This window comes from Halichoerus grypus, chromosome 11 (assembly GCF_964656455.1).
Source record: "Halichoerus grypus chromosome 11, mHalGry1.hap1.1, whole genome shotgun sequence".
In the NCBI taxonomy this organism is placed as follows: Eukaryota; Metazoa; Chordata; class Mammalia; order Carnivora; family Phocidae; genus Halichoerus; species Halichoerus grypus.
Genome location: NC_135722.1, coordinates 45851519 through 45877323, shown reverse-complemented (window position 1 = coordinate 45877323; position 25805 = coordinate 45851519). Strand labels below are relative to the sequence as shown.

Genomic DNA, 25805 nt, shown 5'->3' with positions numbered 1-25805 from the left:
AGGAGACGAAATCCAGGTCTCCTACTCCTCCGCCATCTTGCTCCTATATCTCTAATGTTATTTTTATAGCCAATAAATAATGAATGCATAACTTCTATTACCATAATAAATTATAATTGCTAAACCACTTAGAAAATAATTTTTGAGTATTTTCTTTTTGTCTAAACAAAAAATTACCCCAAATAAATAGAGCCAGGTAGAGTCTGACAGAGGGGGAAAACAGTAGGTGCTAGGATGAGAAACACATACCTGAACAAATAATTGTTATCCTCTGTCAACCTGCCATTCCCTAAATTACTTTAAATAGTTCAATATATTTTTAAAATTCTCTTGAGATTTCTTAACTCATGTGTTATTTAGAAATGCGTTTTTAATCTCCAAGCATATTGGGATTTTCCAACTATCTATTATTGATTTCTAGTTTAATTCCACTGTAGTCTGAGAACAGATATTGTATGATTTCCATTCTTCTAAGTTTGTTAGGGTGTGCTTTATGGCCTAGAATGTGGTCTATCTTGGTGAGTATCCCATATGAGCTTGAGAAGAACATGTATTCTGCTGTTGCTGGATGGAGTAGTGTGTAGATGTCCATTATATTCAATTGACTGACAGTGATAAATTCAACTATGTCCTTATTGGTTTTCTGCCTACTGGATCTGAACACTTCTGATACAGGGATGTTGAAGTCTCCCAACTATAATAGTGGATTCATCTATTTCTCCTTGTAGTTCTATACGTTTTTGCCTCACATATTTTGACACCGTGTTTTTAGATGCATACACATTAGGGATCATTATGCCTTCTTGGAGAATTGACTCCTTTATCATTATGTAATACTCTTTTTTATCCTGGATAACCTTCCTTACTCTGAGGCCTTATCTGCCTGAAATTAATAAAGTTACTCCCACTTTCTCTTGACTAGTGTTAGCATAGTATATCTTTCTCCATCAATTTGCTTTTAATTTGTAATTGTTTTTATATTAAAAGTGAGTTTCTTGTACCCAACATATCATTGGGTATTGCTTTTTGACCCACTCTGACAATTTGTGCATTCTAATTGGTGCATTTAGACCATTGCTGTTTAAAGTAACTATTGGTATAGGTGGTATAATATCTACAGGGTGCATGTATCCCTTCATATTAGTACTTCTGTATCCTTTGGGTAAATAGCTAGTACTGCAATTGCTGGACTGTAGGGTTGTTCTATTTTTAACTTTTGAGGAACCTTCATACTGTTTTCCACAATGGCTGCACCAGTTTGCATTCCCACCAACAGTGTAAGAGGGTTCCCCTTTCCCTGCATCCTTGCCAACATCTGTTGTTTCCTGAGTTGTTAATTTTAGCCATTCTGAGTGGTGTGAGGTGGTATTTCATCGTGGTTTTGATTTGTATTTCCCTGATGATGAGTGATGTTGAGAACCTTTTCATTCTGTTGGTCATATGTATGTCTTCTTAGTAAAAATGTCTATTCATGTCTTCTGCCCATTTTTTAACTGGATTATTTGTTTTTGGGGTGTTGAGTTTTATAAGTTCTTTATATAGTTTGGATACTAACCCTTTACTGGATATGTCATTTGCAAATATCTTCTCCCATTATGTAGGTTGCCTTTGAGTTTTGTTGATTGCTTCCTTCACTGTGCAGAGACTTTTTATTTTTATGTAGTCCCAACAGTATATTTTTGTTTCTATTTCCCTTGCCTCAGGAGACTTATCTAGTAAGAAGTTATCAGTTACACTTAAAAAAAAAAAAATTGTAGTGGTTGCCCTAGAGTTTGCAATATGCATTTACAACTAATCCAGCCTACTTTCAAATAACACTGTATTGCATTACAGATAATGAGAGTACCTTATGACAGACAACAAAATGATCCTAACTCTTCCCTTCCATCACTTGTATTATTGCTGGCATTCATTCTGATTATGCATAAGCACACATAAGCATACACACACATACATATATACAGACACCCAGCATATATACAGTTAAATACAGTGTTGTCATTATTTTGAACAAACTGTTATTGGTTAGATCAATTAAGAATAAGAAAAATAAAGGTTTTTATTTTGCTTTCAATTATTCCTACTCCAATGCTCTTCCTTTTTTTATGTAGATCTGAGTTTCTGACCTATATAATTTTCCTTCTCTCTAAAGAACTTCTTTTAATGTTTCTTGCAAGGCAGGTCTACTAGAAACAAAGTCCCTCAATTTTTCTTTGTCTAAGAAAGTCTACTTCTACTTCACTTTTGAAGGATAATGTCACAGCATTCTAAGCCTGTGGGGCTTTTTTTCTCTCAACACTTTAAACATTTCATTGAGCTCTCTTCTTGCTTGGATGGCTTCTGAGACGTCAGATACAATTCTTTTCTTTGCTCCTCTATAGGTATGGTTTTTTTGCCCTCTGGCTTCTTTCAGGAATTTTTAAGTATTTGTAGTTTGAAAATGATATGCCCAGGTACAGTTTTTTTACATTTATTCCACTTCACGTTCTCTGTGCTTCCCAGATCTGTGTGGTTCGGTGTCTGACATTAATTTCGGGAAATTCTCTGTCGTTGTTTCAAATATTTCTTCTGTTCCTTCCTTTCTTTTCCTTCTGGTATTCCTGTCACATGTACGTTATACCTTTTGTAATTGTCCCACTATCCTCAGGTATTCTGTTCTGTTTTTATTTTCCAGTCTTTTTTCTCTTTGCTTTTCAGTTTTAGAGTTTTCTACTGAGACATTCTTAAGCTCAGAGATTTCCTCAGCCCTGTCTAGTCTACTAATAAGCTGATCAAAGGCATTCTTCCTTTCTGTTACTGTTTTTTATCTGTAGCACTTTTTTATTCTTTCTTAAAATTTCTTTCTCTGTTTACACTGCCCACCTGTTCTTGCATGCTACTTTACCTATTAGAGCCCTTGGAATATTGTTTTAAATTCCAGGTCTGATAATTCCAACATCCCTACAATAGCTGACTTTGATTTTGTTGCCTGCTTTCTCTCTTCTGTGTTCTTTGCCTTTTAGTATGTCTTATAATTTTTTGTTGCTAAGCAGGCACACAGTACTAGATAAAAAGAACTGCTGTAATAGGCTTTAGTAATGTGTTGGTGGGCTGGGTGGGGAGGGGAGAAGAAGCAGTTTATAGCCCTATGATTAGGTCTCAGTCTACTGATGAAGCTATGCCCCTGGACTATGAATTTCACAAGTGTTTCTCAACTCTCCACCCCCTCCTAGGTGGCACAGGATGGCTAGACTGTGCTGTAGTTGGGTATTTCCCTGATTGGAGTTGGGTATTTTCCTTCCCTCAGGTCAGTTAGGCTATGATAAAATCCAAGTCATTTAGGTTCTGTTTAGTTTCTCCTGAGAGGAGACCTTGTTAAGAACAGAATGCTCTGGCATATTCTAAAATGGTTCCTTTTTCCTTTCCCCTGTGAGATGTACATAGGATTTTTCTCTAATATTCATTGTGAGACTCTAATAGAGATGCAAGCAAGTTAAACGCACAAAAGTCTGAGGGGATTCCAGCTAGACTTTTTATCTCTCAGATTTACCTACACTGAGCCTCCAGCAATTCACCAATAAACAGTATACATTTCCCTGTCCCAGCACTATTCCTGCGAAGTTGCTGCTCTGCTAAGTTGTGATTTTCTGTATTGGACCTTTCAGTCTCTGCAGTTTTGGGGGCAGCAGTTTGCCCTGTGAAGAATTATATATCAAAAAAGAGCTGTTGCTTTTTCAGTTTGTTCAGCTTTTTACTTGTTAGGATGGAGTGGTGGCTTCCACGTTCTTTACATGCCAGACCAAAAACTGAAAGTCCAAACTACATTAATAGGGAACTATTTCAAAAGTCAACTCAAACGATGGACTTTGAGAAACAACCTGAGGGTTCTAGAGGGGAGGGGGGTGGGAGGATGGGTTAGCCAGGTAATGGGTATTAAAGAGGGCACGTTCTGCATGGAGCACTGGGTGTTATACGCAAACAATGAATCATGGAACACTAAAAAAAATTTTTTTTAAATTAAAAAATAAAAAAGTCAACTCATCCAGAAGCCATAGAATGTCCTAACATCTAATAATTACAAATAAACCATATTTAGTTAAGAGAGCAATGGAATTAGCAAAATGTCTTAGTTATATCCTTTACTTTATCAAGAGGGTAATCTTGGAAATGTATCACAAATCAGTTATTCCTAACTGAATTACTTGCCCTCTTCTCCACGAGGCATTTCAAAATAGTAATGAAGTAGTATTTCTCGTAAGCTTTATGATACGTAGAGGAAACTCATTATCCAAGTACAAATAATGGAACTGCTGATGGCCTGGGACATAAGTCCTTTAAAAGTAGTGCTTTTTTGCTAGAGTCAAAACACAGCTCAGCTGTACATTCCTGTCAGTCACACTGAACTACTTCATCACCTGTCAATGTGGGTCAATGCTCTCAAGAAAAGACAAAATTGTTTTAGAAAGTATAAAACAACTTGCTTTCCAAAATGTAGAGTTTATGATTATTATTTTCTGGACTATTACAGGCAGCAGCAATAGAAACTGGGACAAAACTGGACATCTAAATAAAAGAAGCCTATAGAACAAAGGAAGAAGAAATAAACCAATACACTTAGAGCATTCAGTCACCATGGCTCCCTCTAGAAGCCACTATTCTAATCCAATTTCATTTTAAATTAAATAATTAAACACCAGGTTGTGAAATGGTATTCGTTTCCAAGAAAGTACCTGTTCATTAAGGCAGAGACCACAAAAGAAAATAAACATACATAAAAATCTCCTAAACCCATGGAAGAAAAAATTAGTGAAAAAGAAATCCTCACAGGGGTGCCTGTCCAGCTCAGTCGGAAGAGCATGCAACTCTTGATTTAGGGTCGTGAGTTCTAGTCCCACATGGGATGTAGAGATTACTTAAATAAATAAAAAAAACTTTAAAAAATTTTTTTGGTGAAGAAATTAAGAAGTACAGAAAGTAACCTGCCCAAACACAAACAGCATGCAAAGTCCAACATATCTGACTCTCTCATATTTAATTTTTCTCTCAGCAACATTTAATAGGATTTCCTTCCTGAACAGGATTTATCACTTCTCCAGTTCTGCTTGACACTACACCACCTGGGCTTCTGCGTATCTCACTGCAGTTCTTTCTTGGTTTCTACCAAAACTCTAAATATTGGAGTTCACTAGAACTGGATGAGTTCAAAACCCTCCACTCTTCTCTAGAATACTCACTCCCTAGAGGAAATCATCCAGCCCCAAAGCCTGAAGATTATATTTATGTATGTAGGGAAGAATCTGAAAGACTTATACAAACAACTATCTATTTAACATCTGCACTTGGAGGCCTACTAGGCATTTTCAACTCAATTTCAGTGTGGCCCAAAGAAAATGATTTTTTCCCTTCAACCATGTACCCAGATCTAAAAACCTAGGAGTCACCAAAGAGTCCTATTTCTCTCAAATGTGACGTCACCACTAGTCAAGTGTTATTGGTTCCATTTTCATAAAATAAAAGTCTGCGCTCATCTCAGCACCTATAACTGCTGGTAATAATATTTTTATAGTATATGACCTTTGATGTAAAGTGCCCGCATTTCTACTGGGTATAAATGAAGCAGTGTTGGATCATGGAGCATGCATACATTTACCATTAGTATTTATTGGTAGTTTTTTTTTTTTTTAAGATTTTATTTATTTATTTGAGAGAGCGAGAATGAGAGAGAGCACATGAGAGGGTGAAGGGTCAGAGGGAGAAGCAGACTCCCCGCTGAGCAAGGAGCCCGATGCGGGACTCGATCCAGGGACTCCAGGATTATGACCTGAGCCAAAGGCAGTCGCTTAACCAACTGAGCCACCCAGGCGCCCCAGTAGTTATTGGTAGTTTTTAAAGTGGTTTATGGATTGTTCCCATTAGCAGGGTACAACTATTCCATTTGCCTCATTTATGCCAAATGTATTATTTGTGTAACTTCTTACCCCAAAGGGCCTCTTCAAACACTTATTATATCACAGATTCTTTGGGTCAGAAATCCAAGGGCTTAGTAGCTGGGGAGCTCTGGCTCAGGTTCTCTCCCGACCCTGCATTTAATCTGTCAGCCAGGTTGATCTGCTTCCAAGTTCACTCACATGGCTTATGGCAGGCCTGTTTCTTCCCACAAGGGCCTCCCCTTAGGCTGACTGATGGTCCTCATGATATAGTAGCTGGCTTCCCCCAGATCCAGTTATTTAAGAGAGGGAAGATAAAAGAGCACAGCCAAGATGAAAGGTACAGTCTTTTTAAAACCTAAACTCAGAAGTGACATTCTTTTTATAATAAAGTTGAAGACCATCGTTTTGACATCTTAGGTACATATCCTTGGCCAGATATATGTTTTGTAATATTTTGGCTTAACCTGTCATTTGCCTTTTCATTTTCTTAACAGTGGTTGCTGTTGAGGAAAATCTTTTAACTTTAAATAAGTCTAATTTATCAATTTGCTCTTTTATGATTATTACTTACCCATTCTTACCTATCTGCCTACTCCAAGGTGGTGAAGATATTGTTCTAAACATCTTATAAAAGCCTTTATAATTCTAACTTTCAAATTTAAATCTATAAAACATCTAAAATTGATTATTGTTTCTGGCATTTCAGCCTCATTTGTTAAAAAGATATTCCTTTCCCTCTCTGCATTGCTTGTCACCTCAAAAACCAACTGATCTTTCAACTGTAGGTCTTTTTCTGATTCTCTGCTCTGTTCCATTGACCTACAGTATTTGTATATTGTACGCTAATACAATGCTGTCTTGAGTACTACAACTTTATAGTAAATCTTGAAATTGCAGAATATAAGTAATTCATCTTTTTTCTCCTTCAAGATTTTTTGGTTGTTCTAAGTCCTTTGAATTTCTATATAAATTTTAGAATAATCTTGATAACTTTTGCCAAAAAATTCTATAGGGATCATTATGTTTAGGATCATATTCAAACAATAGATTAATACAGGAAAAATGGTGACAAGTCTATGAAATCCAATCCACGAATATGACTTACCTATTCCTTTATTTTATCTTCTTTATCTCAACAATGTTTTAGAGTTTCCAATTAGAGGTCTTGTGTGTTATTTTCTTAAATTAATCCAAAGTATTTCACATGTTTTCAAACTATTAAAATTGGGATTTACCTAATGCCATCTCTACTTACAGCCACCAGAGTAGAGAAAGAAAATTTATAATACTAGTCATGTATCCTGAGACCTTGCTAATTCACCTAGTTAGTACTAGTAACTGTTTTGCAGATTACTTAAAATTTTCTAAATAGACACATCATTTGCAAATAATGATGGATTTACTTCTCCCTTCTAATCATTATATCTTTTCTTTGTGTCACCTTATTAAACAACAGAGCAATGCTGAATATAAGTGGTGAGAGTAGGTATCTTTGCTATGTTCCCAGAGGGGGAATTGTTTCAATATTATTCCTCTAAGTGGGATGTTAGCGCTAGGTTTTTTGAAGATGATCTTTATCAGATCGGGGAAGTTTACTTACAGTCCTACTGTAAGGGGAAAATTTTTTTATTATAAACAGGTGTTCAATTATTTCTCTTTTTTAAAGATCTTATTTATTTATTTGAGAGGGAGAGAGAGAGAAAGCCCGAGCAGGGGGAGAGGCAGAGGGAGAGGAGAGTCCCTGCTGAGACGGCCTGATTCCAGGACCTCAAGATCATGACCTGAGCTAAAGGCAGACGCTTAACTGACTGAGCCACCCAGGCACCCCAAGTGTTCGATTATTTCAATGTTTTCCTGCTTTTATTGAAACACCCATATATGTGGTTGCTTTATCTTTTATTGTGTTTATATAAATTACACTGATTGGTTTTCAAAATATTAAATAAACCTTCCATTCATGGGTCAATCTCCACTTGATTATGATGAATCATAATATATTATACTTTTTATATATTGCTGGAGATTTCATGTGCAAAAATTTGGGTAAGGATTTGTATATCTGTATACATAACAGATCACAGTACACAGTTTTCTTTTATCATCCTCATCTAGTTTAGGTGTGGGAGTTATGCTAACCTAAAAGAGTAAGTTGGGAATTGTTCCCTCCTCCTCCTCCTGTATTTTCTGAAATAGTTTGTGTAAAATTAGTATTACTTCTTATATGTATGAAAGAATTCATCACTGATGTCATCTGGGCCTGAAGATTTCCCTGTGGAAAGGGTTCTGACAAGGAATTCAATTTCTTTTTTTTTTTTTTAATTTTATTATGTTATGTTAATCACCATACATTACATCATTAGTTTTTGATGTAGTGTTCCACAATTCATTGTCTGCGTACAACACCCAGTGCTCCATTCACCAGGCTAACCCATCCCCCCACCCCCTCCCCTCTAGAACCCTCAGTTTGTTTCTCAGAGTCCATAGTCTCTCATGGTTCGTCTCCCCCTCCAATTTCCCCCCCCTTCATTTTACCCTTCCTACTATCTTCTTCTTTTTTTTAACATATAATGTATTATTTGTTTCAGAGGTACAGGTCTGTGATTCAACAGTCTTACACAGTTCACAGCACTCACCATAGCACATACCCTCCCCAATGTCTATCACCCAGCCACCCCATCCCACCCACCCCCCACCACTCCAGCAACACTCAGTTTGTTTCCTGAGATTAAGAATTCCTCATATCAGTGAGATCATATGATACATGTCTTTCTCTGATTGACTTATTTCGCTCAGCATAATACCCTCCAGTTCTATCCACGTCGTTGTAAATGGCAAGATCTCATTCCTTTTGATGGCTGCATAATATTCCATTGTGTATATATACCACATATTCTTTATCCATTCATCTGTCGATAGACATCCTGGCTCTTTCCATAGTTTGGCTATTGTGGACATTGCTGCTATAAACATCAGGGTGCACGTACCCCATCGGGTCACTACATTTGTATCTTTGGGGTAAATACCCAGTAGTGCAATTGCTGGGTTATATGGCAGTACTATTTTCAACTTTTTGAGGAACCTCCATACTGTTTTCCAGAGTGGCTGCACCAGCTTGCATTCCCACCCACAGTGTAGGAGGGTTCCCCTTTCTCCGCATCCCCACCAACATCTGTTGTTTCCTGACTTGTTAATTTTAGCCATTCTGACTGGTGTGAGGTGGTATCTCATTGAGGTTTTGATTTGGATTTCCCTGATCCCGAGCAATATTGAGCACTTTTTCATGTGTCTGTTGGCCATTTGGATGTCTTAATGCTACCTAGGGCAATCTACACATTTAATGCAATCCCTATCAAAATACCATCAACTTTTTTCAAAGAAATGAACAAATAATCCTAAAATTTGTATAGAACCAGAAAAGACCCCAAATAGCCAGAGGAATGTTGAAAAAGAAAAGCAAAGCTGGTGGCATCACAATTCCAGACTTCCAGCTCTATTACAAAGCTGTCATCATCAAGACAGTATGGTACTGGCACAAAAACAGACACACAGATCAATGGAACAGAACAGAGAGCCCAGAAATGGACCCTCAACTCTATGGTCAACTCATCTTCGACAAAGCAGGAAAGAATGTCCAATGGAAAAAAGACAGTCACTTCAACAAATGGTGTTGGGAAAATTGGACAGCCTCATGCAGAAGAATGAAACTGGACCATTTCCTTACACCACACACAAATATAGACTCAAAATGGTTGAAAGACCTAAATGTGAGACAGGAGTCCATCAAAATCCTAAAGGAGAACACAGGCAGCAACCTCTTTGACCTCAGCCGCAGCAACTTCTTCCTAGACACATCGCCAAAGGCAAGGGAAGCAAGGGCAAAAATGAACTATTGGAACTTCATCAAGATAAAAAGCTTTTGCACAGCAAAAGAAACAGTCAACAAAACCAAAAGACAACCGACAGAATGGGAGAAAATATTTGCAAATGACATATCAGATAAAGGGCTGGTATCCAAAATCTATAAAGAACTTATCAAACTCAACACCCAAAGAACAAATAATCCAATCAAGGAATTCAATTTCTATAATAGATACTGGACTAGCAACCCTCAGTTTGTTTCCTGAGATTAAGAATTCCTCATATCAGTGAGGTCATATGATACATGTCTCTCTCTGATTGACTTATTTTGCTCAGCATAACACTTTCCAGTTCCATCCACGTCATTGCTGGAGTGGTGGGGGGTGCGAGGGATGGGGTGGCTGGGTGATAGACATTGGGAGGGTATGTGCTATGGTGTGTGCTGTGAATTGTGTAAGACTGTTGAATCAAAGATCTGTACCTCTGAAACAAATAATACATTATATGTTAAAAAAAAAAAAAAAAGAAGATAGCAGGAGGGGAAGAATGAAGCAGGGGAAATCGGAAGGGAGATGAACCATGAGAGACGATGTACTCTGAAAAACAAACTGAGGGTTCTAGAGGGGAGGGGGTGGGAGGATGGGTTAGCCTGGTGATGGGTATTAAAGAGGGCACGTTCTGCATGGAGCACTGGGTGTTATATGCGAACAATGAATCATGGAACACTACATCAAAAACTAATGATGTAATGTATGGTGATTAACATAACATAATAATAAAAAAAAATAGATACTGGAGTAATAACATTTCTGTTTTAGTGTATGTTTTTGTAAGTTTCATTTTTTAAAGAAATTTGTTCATTACATCTAACTTGTCAAATTTATGGGCATAAAGTTGTTCATAACATTCCTTTGTTTTATTCTGACTGTAAGAAGAATGTATGGTGATATAAGCTCTTTCATTCCTAATATCAACAATTGGAGCGGGGGGGAGAGAAAGAGAAAGGGAGGGAGGGCAGAAGAAGAGAGAGCATTGTAAGCAGGCTCCATGCCCAGTGTGGAGCCTGATGTGGGGCTTGATCTCACAACGCTGAGATCATGATCCAAGCTAAAATCAAGAGTTAGATGCTTAACCGACTAAGCTACCCAGGTGCCCCAAAAATGTGTGTGTGTGTGTGTGTGTGTGTGTGTTATTAGGCTTGGCAAAAACTTCAATTATAGAAATTTTTTCAAGAAAAAAATTTTGTATGGTTATTTCTTCTTACCTTTGTCAATTTTCTATTTTATTGATTTCTACTCTTACCTTTATTAATTACTTCCTTCTATATACCTTGAATTTAATTTGATTATCATTTTAGGTTAAGGTAAAAACTTGAATCACTAATTTTAAGTCTTTCATCTTATTATATAATCATTTAGAGGTAAAAATTTTCCTCTAAGCACAGCTTTCACTGCATCCCAAGTTTTTTAAAAGTCAGTTCTAATGAAATATAATTCCATAAGGGAGGCTGGGTGGCTCACGCAGTTAAGCATCTGCCTTCAGCTCAGATCATGATCTTGGGCTCCTGGGATCAACTGTGTCCAGCTCCTTGCTCAGTGAGGAGTCTGCTTCTCCCTCTGCCCCTGCTCATGCTCTCTCTCTCAAATAAAATCTTAAAAAAAAGAAATATAATTCCATAATCAAAATGTACCCATTTGAAGTATACATATTGAGGAGTTTTAAAATTTTTATATACCCATGAAGCCATCTCCACAATTAAAATCAGACATGCCAATCACTTCAAAAAATTCAATTCTTTCTACCCATTCCTGGCCCCTGACAACCACTGATCTTAGTGTCACTATAGTTTCTGCTTTATTAAGAATTTCATATAAAATCATACAGAATGTAGTCCTTTACATCTCATTATTTTCATTCTCAATAATGACCTTGATATTCATTCATGTTGTTTTGAGTTATCAATTATACTTCCCTTTTAAAAATAGTTTCGGGGTGCCTGGGTGACTCAGTTGGTTAAGCATCAGACTCTTGATTTCAGCTGAGATCATGATCTCAGGGTCGTGAGATCAAGCCCTGGGACAGGCTCTGTGCTGGTGTGGAGCCCGCTTGGAACTCTCTCTCTCCCCATCTCTGCCCCTCCACCTCTCCCATGAGCACACACTCTCTCTCTTAAAAAAGAAAAGAGTAAACCTATATTAATGAGCACTCAGTAATGTACAGAATTGTTGAATCATTATATTGTACACCTGAAACTAATAGAACATTGTATGTTAATTATACCTCAATTAAAAAATTAAAAAAATAAATCCAGCAGGCTTTTATTTTTAAAAACTGAAAAGCAGATTATAAAATTTATATGGAAATGCAAAGGACTCAGAATAGCCAAAACAACTCTGGAAAAGGGGGGGGAGGGGCAAAGTCCAGATTTCAAGACCCATTATAAAGACATAATATTCAAAGACATAATATTCATGACTACTGACATCAAGACAAATAGATCTGGAACAGATTAGAGAGTGTAGACACAGATTCACTCATATATAGACAACTGATTTCTAACAAAAGTGCAAAGGCAAATTCACTGGAGCAAAAATAGTCTTTTCAACAGCCTGGAATAACTGGATTTCCATAGACAAAAATTGAATTTTGATCTATAGCTTGTACTATATGCAAAAAAACAACTAAATATGGGTCATAGACCTCATTTAAAATCTAAAAATAAAAAAGTCTTGGAAGAAAACATACGAGAAAAATGTTGGTCACCACTTTGGATTAGGCAATGATTCTTAGATGTAACAAAAAAACATAATCCATAAAAGAAAAAAGTTTCATGAAATGGACATTATTAAAACTTAAAAATTCTACTCATCAAAAACAAAACCTACTGTTAGGAAAATGAAAATACAAGCCATACCCTTAAAATTTATTTTGCAAAGCATATGATAAAGGACTTGCCTCCATTATATAAAAGACCACTCAAAACTCAAAAAGAGGAAAACAACTCAATTAGAAAACTGCAAAATATGTGAATAGACACTTCACCAAAGAAAATACCTAGATGGCAAACAGCATGAAAATATGTCCAACATCATTAGTCATTAAAGAAATGCATATTAAAATAATTTGATACTACTATATATCTGTTAGGATGGCTAAAATTAAAAAGACTGACCATGCTAAGTGTTGATGAGAATGTGAAGGAAATAGAGTTCACATACACTGATGGTGAAAATGTAAAATGATATAACGCTCCGCAAAAATGGTTTAAACATTTCTTCAGTAAGTTAAACATACACCTACTATCTTATCCAGCCATTCCATTACTGAATTTTTATCCAAGAGTATAGATAGCATATGTCCAGGGAATATATAACATTAATGTCCACAGCAGCTTTATTTGTAATAGCCACAAACTGAAAATAATCCAAAGATCCACCAACAGGTAAAGAGCTAAGCAAACTGTAGTATATCTGTACAATGGAATATTACTCAGGAGAAAAGGGGGGGAATGGACTACTGATACGTGATAAAACATGGATGAATGTCAAAATATTATGCTGACTGAAATAAGCCAGTGAGAAAACAGCACATAATAGGATTCCAATTTATATAAAACTCTAGAAATTGAAATCTAATCCACGGTGACAGAAAGCGAAGTGAATGCCTGGCAGAGGGAGGTGGATGGGGAAAAATTCAAGGGAGAGATTACAAAGAGGCAACAGGATGTTATTACAGATATTACAGATAAACATTCATTATCTTCACTGTGTAGTTTCATGGGTGTTCATACGTGTCAAAATTTTCAAGTATGTTTGTTTTTAATATGTGTAGTTTATTCTATGTAAACAACATCTCAGTAAATCTACTGAAATAAAAAAAAATTTAAGAAAACAAAACATATTGTACATTGGTTAGACAACAATCTCTGAGATGTAACATGCAAAAAAAACAGATTAAAAAATTGATAAAATCAGATGTCATTTAAGAATCTCTGCTCTTTCAGGCACCTGCGTGGCACAGTAGGTTGAACATCTGACTTCTTGGTTTCCGCTCCCGTCATGATCTCGGGGTTGTGAGATCAAGCCCCATGCCAGGCTCTGTATTCAGCATGGTGTCTGCTTGGGACACTCTCCACCCCTCCCACCACCACCCCACACATGTGCACTCATGTTCTCTCTCTCTCTCTCAGATAAATAAATAAATTCTTAAAAAATATTTCTGTTCTTTGAAAAATACTTAGAGTGCTCGCTTTGGCAGCACATATACTAAAATTGGAACGATACAGAGAAGATTAGCATGGCCCCTGCGCAAGGATGACACGCAAATTCATGAAAGATACTTAGAAAGGAATTAAAAGACATGACACAGAAGGAGAAAAATATTTATAAATCATATACCTGGTGAAGGACTTGTATCCAGAGAGAATTTTTTAATCTCTAAATTCAATAAGAAAAAAATCCTTTTTAATGGGATGAGGATTTGAACACATACTCCACAAATAAGATATGCAGATGGCAAATGAGCACATGAAAAATTGTTCAATATTATAGTTCATTAGGGAAATGTAAATTACAACTATAATGAGATGCCACTGTATACCAGTCCTAGAGCTAAAATTAAAAAGACTGACTACAGAAAGAGTTGGCCAACATACGGGGAAACTGAAACCCTCATATGCTACTCGAAGGAATATAAAATGGTACAATGTTTTCAAAAAACCATTTGGCAGTTTCTTGAAAAAGTTAAATAAATATACTCAGTCATTCAACTTCTAGGAATTTATCCAAGAAAAATGAAATCATATGTCCACACAACAACTTGACACAAATGTTCATAGCAACTTTATTTATAATAGCAAAAAACTGGAAATAACCAAAGGTTCATCAACAAGTGAATGTATAAACAAACTGTGATACACACACACACACACCATGGAATATTACTCAGCAATATAAAGTAAATTTTCTTTACATGCAATAACAAAGATGGATCTCAAAATAAATATGCTGAGTAGAAGAATCCAGATAAGAAAGACTACAAGCTGTTGTAACTCTATTTATATAAAATTCGAGAAAATGAAAATTATCATAAACTTGGTGGCTTAAGACAACGGAAATTTATTCTGTCACAGTTCTAAAGGCCAGAAATCCAAAATCAAGGTGTTGGTACGGTTAGTTCTTTCAGTAATTTCTGAGGAAGTATGTATTCTACGCCTCTTCCCTAGCTTCAGGTGGCTGCCAGCAACACTTGGCAGCCCTTGGCCTGTAGATGCATCACTGCAATTTCTACCTCCATCACATCACCTTCTCCTGTTTCCGTCTTCTTCCCCTTATAAGGACACTTGTCATTGGATTTAGGGCCCACCCTAATCCAGGATGAGGTCATCTCCAGATCCTTAATTACACCTTCCAAATAAGGTCACAGTCACAGGTTCCAAGTAGACATATCTTTTGGGAAGTCACAATTCAACCCACTACAAATGTACAGTGACAGAAAGCAAATTAGTGGTTGTCTGGAGATGAGAAGGAAGGATTACTAAGGGGCATGAAAAAGCTTTTAAGGTGATGGATATGTTCATTATCTTGATTGTGGTAGTGGCTTTATGGATATATGCATATGTTAAAAGTTATTAAAGTGTAGGGGCTCCTGGGTGGCTCAGTCGTTAAGCGTCAGCCTTCGGCTCAGGTCATGATCCCAGGGTCCTGGGATCAAGTCCCGCATCGGGCTCCCTGCTCCGCTGTGGGGGCCTGCTTCTCCCTCTCCCACTCCCCCTGCTTCTTTTCCCTCTCTGTCTCTCTGTCAGATAAATAAAATCTTCAAAAAAAAAAAGTTATTAAAGTACCCTATACAATAACACCATTATTTCTCATTTCTGAGCCTAAACATACAACCATCAATGGTTCAAAATAAAACCATCAAATTCAAAGAAAGATAAAGAGAAGATGATTAGGAAAGGATATGGAATTGAGAAAGAATAGTAGAATAAACTGAGCTACAAATTAAGAATGACAGAGGCTAAGGAAGGAGTTCCACTTCCTGAAAGGGAAGAAAGGCAAACCGGACAGCTTAAAATTAGTACTCTAAACACTGCCTACTATATATACCCTCAAGAAATACTTTTAAAAGTTATACACACAAACACACACACAGAAAGAATCAATGTATCAATGAATCATTCAGAGTGCTCTGGGGTAATATTCATAGAACCACAGAGCAAAAAGTAGGGAGCACGGAACATCAAAGAAGGTTGCAAAAGGAAATAATAGATAACTTTTTAAGGTGGTTGTATGTACCAATACAGCAAATCAGATTTTCTAAGAGTAACAACAGTATAAATATGATCAAAAAATTAATGTTCCATCTTAATTCTCATTTGCCAAGAACAAAATTTTATGTGCCAATGACTAGCACGGGAGGAAGGGCTAAAAGTAAGAGTTGAAGAGGAAAGAAGTAGAAGCCCTTAAGGACTGGCTCCTTATTGAGACTCTTATAATACCTACAATTTGATGATGCACTGGAAAATCTGCTGAAACACAAAAATTCTTACCATATTGTTTAGAAACCACTAAATTAGACACATATGCAAAATGCATTTTTCTATTCCACAGAAAGTTCAAAGTTTAAAAACATATAGAAAAGCAAATAGCTATAGATTTATATACAAATAAACTTTATTACGTTATTATATGGAAAATGTATCACATGTTAAAGGGTGAAAAAAGAATCCTTGAAAAAATTCAAACATCCTCTTTAATGAACAACACCCATTTGTTCTAGTGTTATCAAGTTTAATTCACATGACTAGCAGCCTGGTTTGGCAGCCTCAATGCGTAAGACAAATAATTCATAAATGTTTGACAATATTATTTTTAGTTCACATGCTTCTTGGATTGAGCCCACAAATGCTTCTACTTTATGCTACTCCAGGGACTCCATTCAGACACAAATACATTCATTAGCCATTGTGAGATTGAGGGAAGAACTGAGTACATACACCATTATATTCCAAACTTACAGACTGCATTTAGGCAGACATTTAGAATAGTTAAAAAATGATTCTGTTGCTTCTATTTTAAATAGAGTCAATGAAGTGTGACAGCATAGTTGAGGCTACACTGTACTATGTACAAGAAGTACATTTCCACTAATGGTTAGGGTCACCAATGATCATGACCTGGTAAGTTTAACAATTTAATTGATCTCTCTTTCATAAAACAATGTTTGAGAATGGTCCCACAAAACACCTCGTTAAATGTATAGTGTTTACAAGTACCTTGATATTATGAAGCATAAAACATTTTTATTTTTAATAAGGGAGAAATATATCTAAAATTAGAACTTAACACAAACATCTGAATCAATTGTTTCCCCAACTACTTCCAAACAAAATATTTCAAATTCCACACAAGATTCTGCAAACCCATGAGTACAAACTCTAATCTTGACACTGAATTTGGATCATCTCCATGGAGGAAATCCATGAACCAGATGTGAATTTATTCTTCCAGATGTATTTTATATGTTTGAGGAAAAATAAAACATTTCTTCACTGCCTTTTCTGAGGCCACAAAAATACAAGGTAGAGACAGCAAAAAAGAAAATCCTACAACTCCCGAGTCTTCCCCTACTCTAAAGCAGTCACTGATTGAATTATCACAAAATTACCAAACTACAAGTACAGTTACTATATCATCAATGAACATTAACTAGTGACACAGAATCACTTTAACATTTACAGACCTCTATTTTTATGTGTTAAGTAGCCATATTAATTATAACAAACTGTTTTAAGCAATTCTTGTTTTGACATTATATGGAAGTTAAAGAGAAAAATACACCTATAGCTTTAACTAAAATGTCATGACTTCAACATCTGAGATAAACTTCTACACACAAAAAAATGAATCATAGCAAAATTTAATAAAATTAATAATACACCCTGAATCTAACTGCATGGTCTCAAAGTTTTAAGCCATTTTATAATACCAATGACACAAGTCAAAAATCAAGAAATTTAACATCACAAAAACCAACCTCCATCATATTAAGATCTTGGCTAACTAGAAACACACAAAAATGGATCTTCTAACACATCCATTCCCTTTGTCTTCTACCAGACATCCTTTAAGTACTTAGCAGCTTCTATTTAAATACTTACCAAAAAAATGTCTAGTCAGGAAAATGGGTAATGTTGTTGAAATGTTTAATTTTATCCAGGAAAGGATATGTACACATACTAATTTGTTACAATAGTTGTGAATGGGTGTAACTTTAATACTTATTTTATATGAAAATTGCTTAACACACTAATAGCAGCTAACCAGGCATAAATGCATGTTACAGAGGTATAAATACATCAACACACAAAAGCACGTTAAACTTACTTAATTTCTGTCTACTCTATGTTTTCAATTATTTAATAAGAAAGCTAAAGTTATGTTATCCTGGCATAAAATGACTACTTTAAATTTGGTAACCCATTTTAATATACTATAATTTCAAATGATTTCACAGAAACACTTTATGGTTATTCCAAGAATTTAAATTCTAATCCAAAAGAAGAAACTTTTCCAGATAGGAAATAAATAATTTGTTTTTAACCTAAGGGATGGGAATTATTTCCTATATGCATCAGAAATAAGTGTGAAGTGGGGCGCCTGGGTGGCTCAGTCAGTTAAGCATCTGCCTTTGGCTCAGGTCATGATCTCAGGGTCCTGGAATGAACCCTGTGCTAGTCTCCCCACTCAGCAGGGAGTCTGATTCTCCCTCTCCCTCTGCCCCTCCCCACTGCTCCTAGGCACACTCTCTCTCTCGCAAATAAATAAAATCTTAAAAAAAAAAGAAGAAGAAGAAGAAGAAGTAGGAAGTAATAGACAAGAATAGGCACTGTGGTAAGGTAGAGAGAAACTTAATCACTGTTATACACCTGACACTATGTGTCCATTATACTCAAAAAAATTAAAAATAAAACAGAAAAAGAAATACTTAATCACAGACAATTTTCAGAATAAACCACTTTCCAGTGAATTTTGGAGAATATAAAGAGAAAATAAAGATTTTAAATCTATTTAATATCAACAAAAAGAATATATGCTATCGACGTCAGTAAAACTGTGCAGTAACTCAACTTGAGAAACAGCATTTATTTTCCAAAACTATAAAGTACCAGAAATGATCCTTTTACACCCACACATATTTATTTAACACAAAATTTTGGTATTGTGCCAATAACTCTTAGCTTCACTAAGATTTCCTCTTTGGAAGTAAGTAACTGTGGTTGGATTTTAAATACAAATAAATTAAGCACAAAAATTTAACTTAAGTGCTCTGTTACAGATGTCTTCTTCTCACTATTAAGAAAAATCTATCAAGCACAAAAACTCCTATTCATTTAAGAAGAAAATGGTTACAAGTTTTATTCAATTTTCACATTTGAATTTGAATGATATCAAAAGTTACTCTGAATCACTAGAAAGATGAAAAATCTCTGATTTCAAAGAACAAAATAAGAACAACACTAACCATGAACTAAAATGTCACATTCCATACATGATAAGAATGAACCCTTGATTTCTAGAATATATATGGCTTTTCCTTTATTTAAACTCATGAAAGAAAAAAACAAAAACCTGAGAGTAAATATGGCATTTATCATCAGATATTAATCTTTAATAAAGTCAGTTAGTAAACACATCTTTGGAGAAAACAAAATCTGTAGGGTGCAAGAAACGGAATACTCAAGCAAAATGAATAAAAAGAAGAGGTAAGAGGAGGGAAAGCAAAATCATTTAAAACTGACATACCTCTTCAAATAATAATGTGAATGAAAGAAAAGAATATAAGAAAATGTTCCTGTTAAGACAAAAACGTACTAAGTATGTTGAAAACAGGATGAAGAATAAACAGGGAAAAATGCATTAAACTTGTGTACTTATGAGAGAGAACAGGAAAGAGGATTTTTTTTTATTTCCTCCACTAAATTATTTTTTAAAGTATCAAAAAATTGTTACATCTTGGGTGGCTGGGTGGCTCAGTTGTTAAGCGGCTGTCTTCGGTTCAGGTTATGTTCCCAGGGCCCTGGGATCAAGCCCCGCATCAGGCTCCCTGCTCAACGGTAAGCCTGCTTCTGCTTCTCCCTCTCCCTCTCCCTCTCCCGCTCCCCCTGCTTGTGTTCCCTCTCTCTCTGTGTCTCTCTCTGTCAAATAAATAAATAAAATCTTTAAAAAAATTGTTATATCTCACATACATCATTTTCTAATAAACATGTTTAAAATGATATCCTTTTTTTTTTAGTGGTATTTTCCCCCCAGCTTTATTGAGATATAATTGACAAATAAAACTGTAAGGTACTTAAGTGTACAACATGATGATTTGATATATGCATACATCATGAAAGGATTTCCCCCTTAAGTTATTTAATGAATCTAAAATGATATACTTTAAAACTTTTATGTATTCTTATTAAAACCTCATAAAATACATTTTGTGAAGAATAAATCCTAAAATATCAAAACATAAACAAACTTGTCTCACAAACTATTTCTCTATAGGAATTATGATAGTTCAAATAAGGAAAACATAAAGATTTCTAAATATTTTTTTTTAAAGATTTTATTTTTATTTATTTGACAGAGAGAGAGAGAGACAGCTAGAGAAGGAACACAAGCAGTGGGAGTGGGAGAGGGAGAAGCAGGCTCCTGGCTGAGCAGGGAGCCCGATGCGGGGCTCGATCCCAGGACCCTGGGATCATGACCTGAGCCGAAGGCAGATGCTTAACGACTGAGCCACCCAGGCGCCCCAAGATTTCTAAATATTTTTAAAATAAGAATTATTATATTACTATACTTTTCAGTCAAGTATTTACTGAGAACCTATCAAATGACAGGTAGTTTACTAAATGCTAAAGATGCAGTAGGCAAATAAACAAGGCATGATCCCTGCCCTTAAAGCTTAATCTCTTGTAGGGCAGTAAGACATAACTTAGAGATGTGGTAAGTGCTAGTCAGGAAAATTATCAAATTTTTCATTTCTGGAACATTTAATTATAAGACAGAGGATACCTACTAATACAAATTTTGGTAAAAGTCACAAGTGAAATAACTGAGACTGGTATTTCTCATACATGCAGTTTTTTAAAACTAAATCAATTTCTTTAATGGTTAGAGTCCTTTTAGGTTTTCTATTTCCTTTAGTCAACTTTGGTAATTTACATTTTTCTCAAAAACTAGAAATTCTATATTTTATTCAAAATTTTCATATTTTTAGTTATAAACCTGCTTAAAGTTGCTACTTTAATTTTTTAAATCTCAACACGTACCGTTTATATTATTAACGCTATTAGTGTCTATTTCTATCATTTCTTAGTCATTGTTGTCAAGGGGACTCAACCTGTTCAAATACGACTCCATCATTTATAAGTTATGTGACTTTTAACTTCCTTGGGCTCAAGTTTCCTCAAACTTTATTTTATTTTATTTTATCTTATTTGAGAGAAACAGTGAGTACAAATGTGCACAAGTGGGGGGAGGGGAGGGAGAGCGAGAGAATTAAGAATCTTTTTTTTTTTTTTTTTTAAGATTTTATTTATTTGACAGAGAGAGACACAGCGAGAGAGGGAACACAAGCAGGGGGAGTGGGAGAGGGAGAAGCAGGCTTCCCGCAGAGGGGAGAGCCCAATGCGGGGCTCGATCCCAGGACCCTGGGATCATGACCTGAGCCTAAGGCAGACGCTTAACGACTGAGCCACCCAGGCGCCCCGAGAGAATTAAGAATCTTAAGTATGCACCACACTCAGCACCGAGCCCTAAACAGGGCTCAATCTCATAACCTGAGATCATGGCCTGAGCTGAAATCAAGAGTCGGACACTTAACCAACTCAGCCACCCAGGCGCTCCAGTTTTCTCAAATTTTAAATAGGAATAAAAATTGTAATTTTCCCAAAGGATTACTGAAGAAAGTAAGTGAAATAATACATGTAAAGTAATTAGAACATGCTTGGCAAATATTAAGTGTTCAATAAATACTAAGTGTGGATTTATTTTTTTAAAAGATCTTATTTATTTGCCAGAGAGAGAGAGCACAAGAAGGGGGAGTAGGAGAGGGAGAAGCAGACTCCCCCCTGAGCAGGGAGCCCAATGTGGGACTCGATCCCAGGACTCTGGGATCATGACCTGAGCCGAAGGCAGACACTTAACCGACTGAGCCACCCAGGTGTCCCTAAGTGTGGATTTACTTTTTATGCATCTTGTTCAGAATATAGTATACTCCTTCAATCTAAAATCTCATGATTTTCTTTAATTTTGGAAAACTTATAGCCTTTATCTTCCTTTCAGATATTATCTCTTACTCATTCTCTCTATTCTCTGGTTCTGAAATTTCTATTAGACATAAGTTGGACACACTCAATCTGTCTTCAATGTTCTTAACATTTCTAATATATATTTTTCTCTTTATATGTCTATGCCATTTTCTGGGTGATATCCTCAAAGCCCTCTTCAAATTAACGAATTCTTTTTTAAAATTTAATTTTATTTATTTATTTGACAGAGAGAGCGAGAGCACAAGTAGGGGGAGCAGCAGAGGGAGAGGGGGAAGCAGGCTTTCCGCTGAGCAGGGAGCCCAATGTGGGGCTTGATCCCAGGACCCCGGGATCATGACCTGAGCCGAAGGCAGCTGCTTAATGACTGAGCCATCCAGGTATCCCGAAATTAACTAATTCTTTTAAACTTATTATTTTATACTATAGTAAGAAATACATTATGGCACATAGAACAAAGAAGTTTGTTGGCTGAAAATCACTGACATTTTAATTTCAAGTACTGTTTTTTTTATTTCTAAGTATTATTTGGTCTCTTTCAAATCTTCCTGTTCCTCTTTCATATTGCTCAAGTTTAACATTATAGTTTCTATTCCTTCTTTTAATCTCTAATCATTTAAAACAAACTTGCTACAAGGTTTTTCTATTATCTCCAGTCCTTGTATTTATTCTCTTGTTTGTTGTATCTACTTACTCTCTGCCTAGTAGTTTGTTTCATCCTATGGAAACAATGTCTACAACCTTCAGCAGAGGTTGCATTGTTGTGTGGGACCCTGGTTTGCCCTGAGCTATGAAAACACACCTAAAGGACAAGTACATTTGTTCATTTGTTTTTGACAGGTCCCAAGGAATTTCACTGGTCCCTGACCAGGGAGATGGGAAAGAAGTTCGTCTGCACACTTGAGTTTGTATGAATTATTTATATATGCATACCTTTTTGTGTGTTTTATATTATTCTTTTAATTATGATATGGATGACTTCATCATTGTTGCAGAAATTCCTGGCTTCAATGAGCCAATAAATATAACATTCTTTTAGATTCTTTTTTTCCTGAAATAATAATACATTCAAATCATACCAGAAATGTATATTCCTATCCCAAGTACTAGAAGTTCTAATCTTTTCTATAAATCATCTTTTTAATAAAGAACTGTAATATACAGCTGTGTATTTTTAGAAGTAACAGTGATAATAATGATAATAAATACATTTGGGCAGTATGTTAAGAGTTTACATAATCCTTTAAGCAAATTTAAAACACAGTGTCTTTCATTTGTTCCTACAACCAACCCAGCAAGATAAGGCAGGATTTACTACCCTCCTTTTTTTTTTTTTTTAAAGATTTTATTTATTTATTTGACAGAGAGAGACACAGCGAGAGAGGGAACACAAGCAGGGGGAGTGGGAGAGGGAGAAGCCGGCTTCCAGCGGAGCAGGGAGCCCAATGCAGGCCTCAATCCCAGGACACTGGGATCATGACCTGAGCTGAAGGCAGACACTTAACGACTGAACCACCCAGGTGCCCCTTACTACCCTCCATTTTAGAAATTAAAATCTGAAGTCCAAAGTTGTTGGTTCATGTGTACACACAGAAATATACTATACTCTCACTTACTGTTCATTCACAGTACACATATCTGATTTTCTATTATTGGTAACTATTCTTTTTCTTTCCTGCTAATTATGGATATTAAATCCTACAATATTCCCCACCTATTTTATTGCTTCAATTATTAGTATATAATACTAATTGAGACTCCAAATCTACTAGAGACATAAATCTGCTATGAGCATTATGAAAACACCATATAATCACAATTCTAAGTAAGACATATCTTTCACACATAAATGTTTCTACAGTCAGGATGGAACTTCCAATTAATGTCAAAAGAAACCTGCTAGTGATTATGCAGAAAAGCAAGTTATGACACCATTACAAACATAACTGTGCACATAAAATATCTATCTGCTCATCTCAACATCACATTGGTTGAGGTATTTGTATTTGTAGCACCAAATGTGATTGAATTTTAATTCAAATTTGAATCCCTAGGTGTCTGTTAAGTTTTTTAAATCTCCATACCCAACGTGGGGCTTGAACTCACAACCCCAAGATCAAGAGTCTCATGCTCTACCGAGTGATCCAGCCAGGTGCTCCTCTGTTTTTTTGTTTTTTGGTTTTTTTCCCCAAGATTATACTGAGATGCTTCTCTGAAACAGCAAGTAAAAATACATAGAAAGTTGATTTTCATATACCAGGTAAGATAATTCAGTACAGTAGAAAACTGTTAGCTGTTTAAGAATTAATTGCCAGGGGCGCCTGGGTGGCTCAGTTGATTGGATGTCTGCCTTTGGCTTGGATCATGATCCTAGGGTCCTGGGATCGAGCCCCACATTGGGCTCCCTGCTCAGCGGGGAGCCTGCTTCTCCCTCTCCTCCCTGCTCGTGCTTTCTCTCTTGCTATCTCTGTCTCTTTCTCTCAAATAAATAAATAAAATCTTTTTTAAAAAAGAATTAATTGCCAAATTCCAATGCCAGGACAGAATACTTGCAGCAGGGAAAACTGAGGTATTCTCTTCCAAACATTCCAATGAAACACTGCTGATAGAGTAATTTTATCATGTTACTTCCCTGTTCAAGAATTTGCAATGGCTTCTTATTGCCTCTTTTAATTCAAATACACATTTCTACACAGCTTTCCTCCATTATCTGGCTTCACAAATTTATGCCATTTTAATTTCCACTTTTTCCCCACTTCTACCTCCCTGAGTCTCTGCTTAAGTCAGGTCAGTCTGTTATAAGAAATCTCCACCTTTCTTAAAACTCTGCCTTGATCTGTTCACTACCTCTTCCCCCCCCCCCACCCACCATCCTCTTCTTCCTAGTGACTAAAACCGTACTCACCCTTTCATCACATTTCAAGTTTTAATCTATCTAATTTTGAGCTCCTGTTGTAGCTAGAGACCCTATTATATAAGTTACCAATGGCACTTATCTATTTATTTGTTTTTTAACTATTCCTTTTTCCTAACTTACATCTTAAGAGGTTTGGGAATATGGAAAACATCATCTATCCCTTCTCTTCTCCATTAGAGGAGAGAAATTGTATCAGAAAGAAAAGGAAGGCTCATAATGCACAGATTTGTCAAATTAAGAAAGAAAAGGAAGGAAGGAGGAAAGGAAGGAAGGGAGGGAGGAAAGAAAAGAAAGAAAGAAAGAAAATTAAGAGACAGGAAACTAAATCTCAGAGAAATTATATCAAAAGCCCATAACAAAGAGCTAAATAGTTCAACCAAGTCAAAAAGCCAGTTTAGTGATCTTTCCCTGCAACACAGGATTGACATACATGAAGTAAGGAGCAAAACAAAAGATACGTATTAAGTCTAGGTCCTGTGGCACCTGGGTGGCTCAGCTGGTTAAGCATCCGACTCTTGATTTTGGCTCAGATCAAGATCTGAGCCTCATGTCGAGCTCCACGCTGGGCATAGAGCCTGCTTAAGATTCTCTCCCCACCTCCCCCTTTACCCCTCCCCCAATACATACACACATACATACATAAATATCAACCCAGATCCTATTTTGCTTTTCAGCTTTATATAAAAAAATAAAATCACAAACCAGGTCCATTACACACTTTGGTTTCTTCCATATTAACCCACTGACATTCCTCTTTCCCAATTAGACTGAAAGTTTATGAACTTTCATTAAAGTTCCAATACAA

The 25805-nt window shown here is 36.0% G+C and overlaps 1 protein-coding gene and 1 non-coding gene across 5 annotated transcripts in view; one reads left to right on the top strand and one right to left on the bottom strand.

Annotated features, from left to right (window-relative positions):
- The window catches only part of SBF2 (SET binding factor 2), a 454330-nt gene that overhangs the window by 292860 nt on the left and 135665 nt on the right, over positions 1–25805 (bottom strand). The gene's annotated exons all lie outside the window — the stretch shown is intronic.
- Positions 14009–14108, top strand: LOC118520781 (U6 spliceosomal RNA). Its single transcript, XR_004909836.1, has one exon. It is a non-coding gene; the product is annotated as a U6 spliceosomal RNA (small nuclear RNA).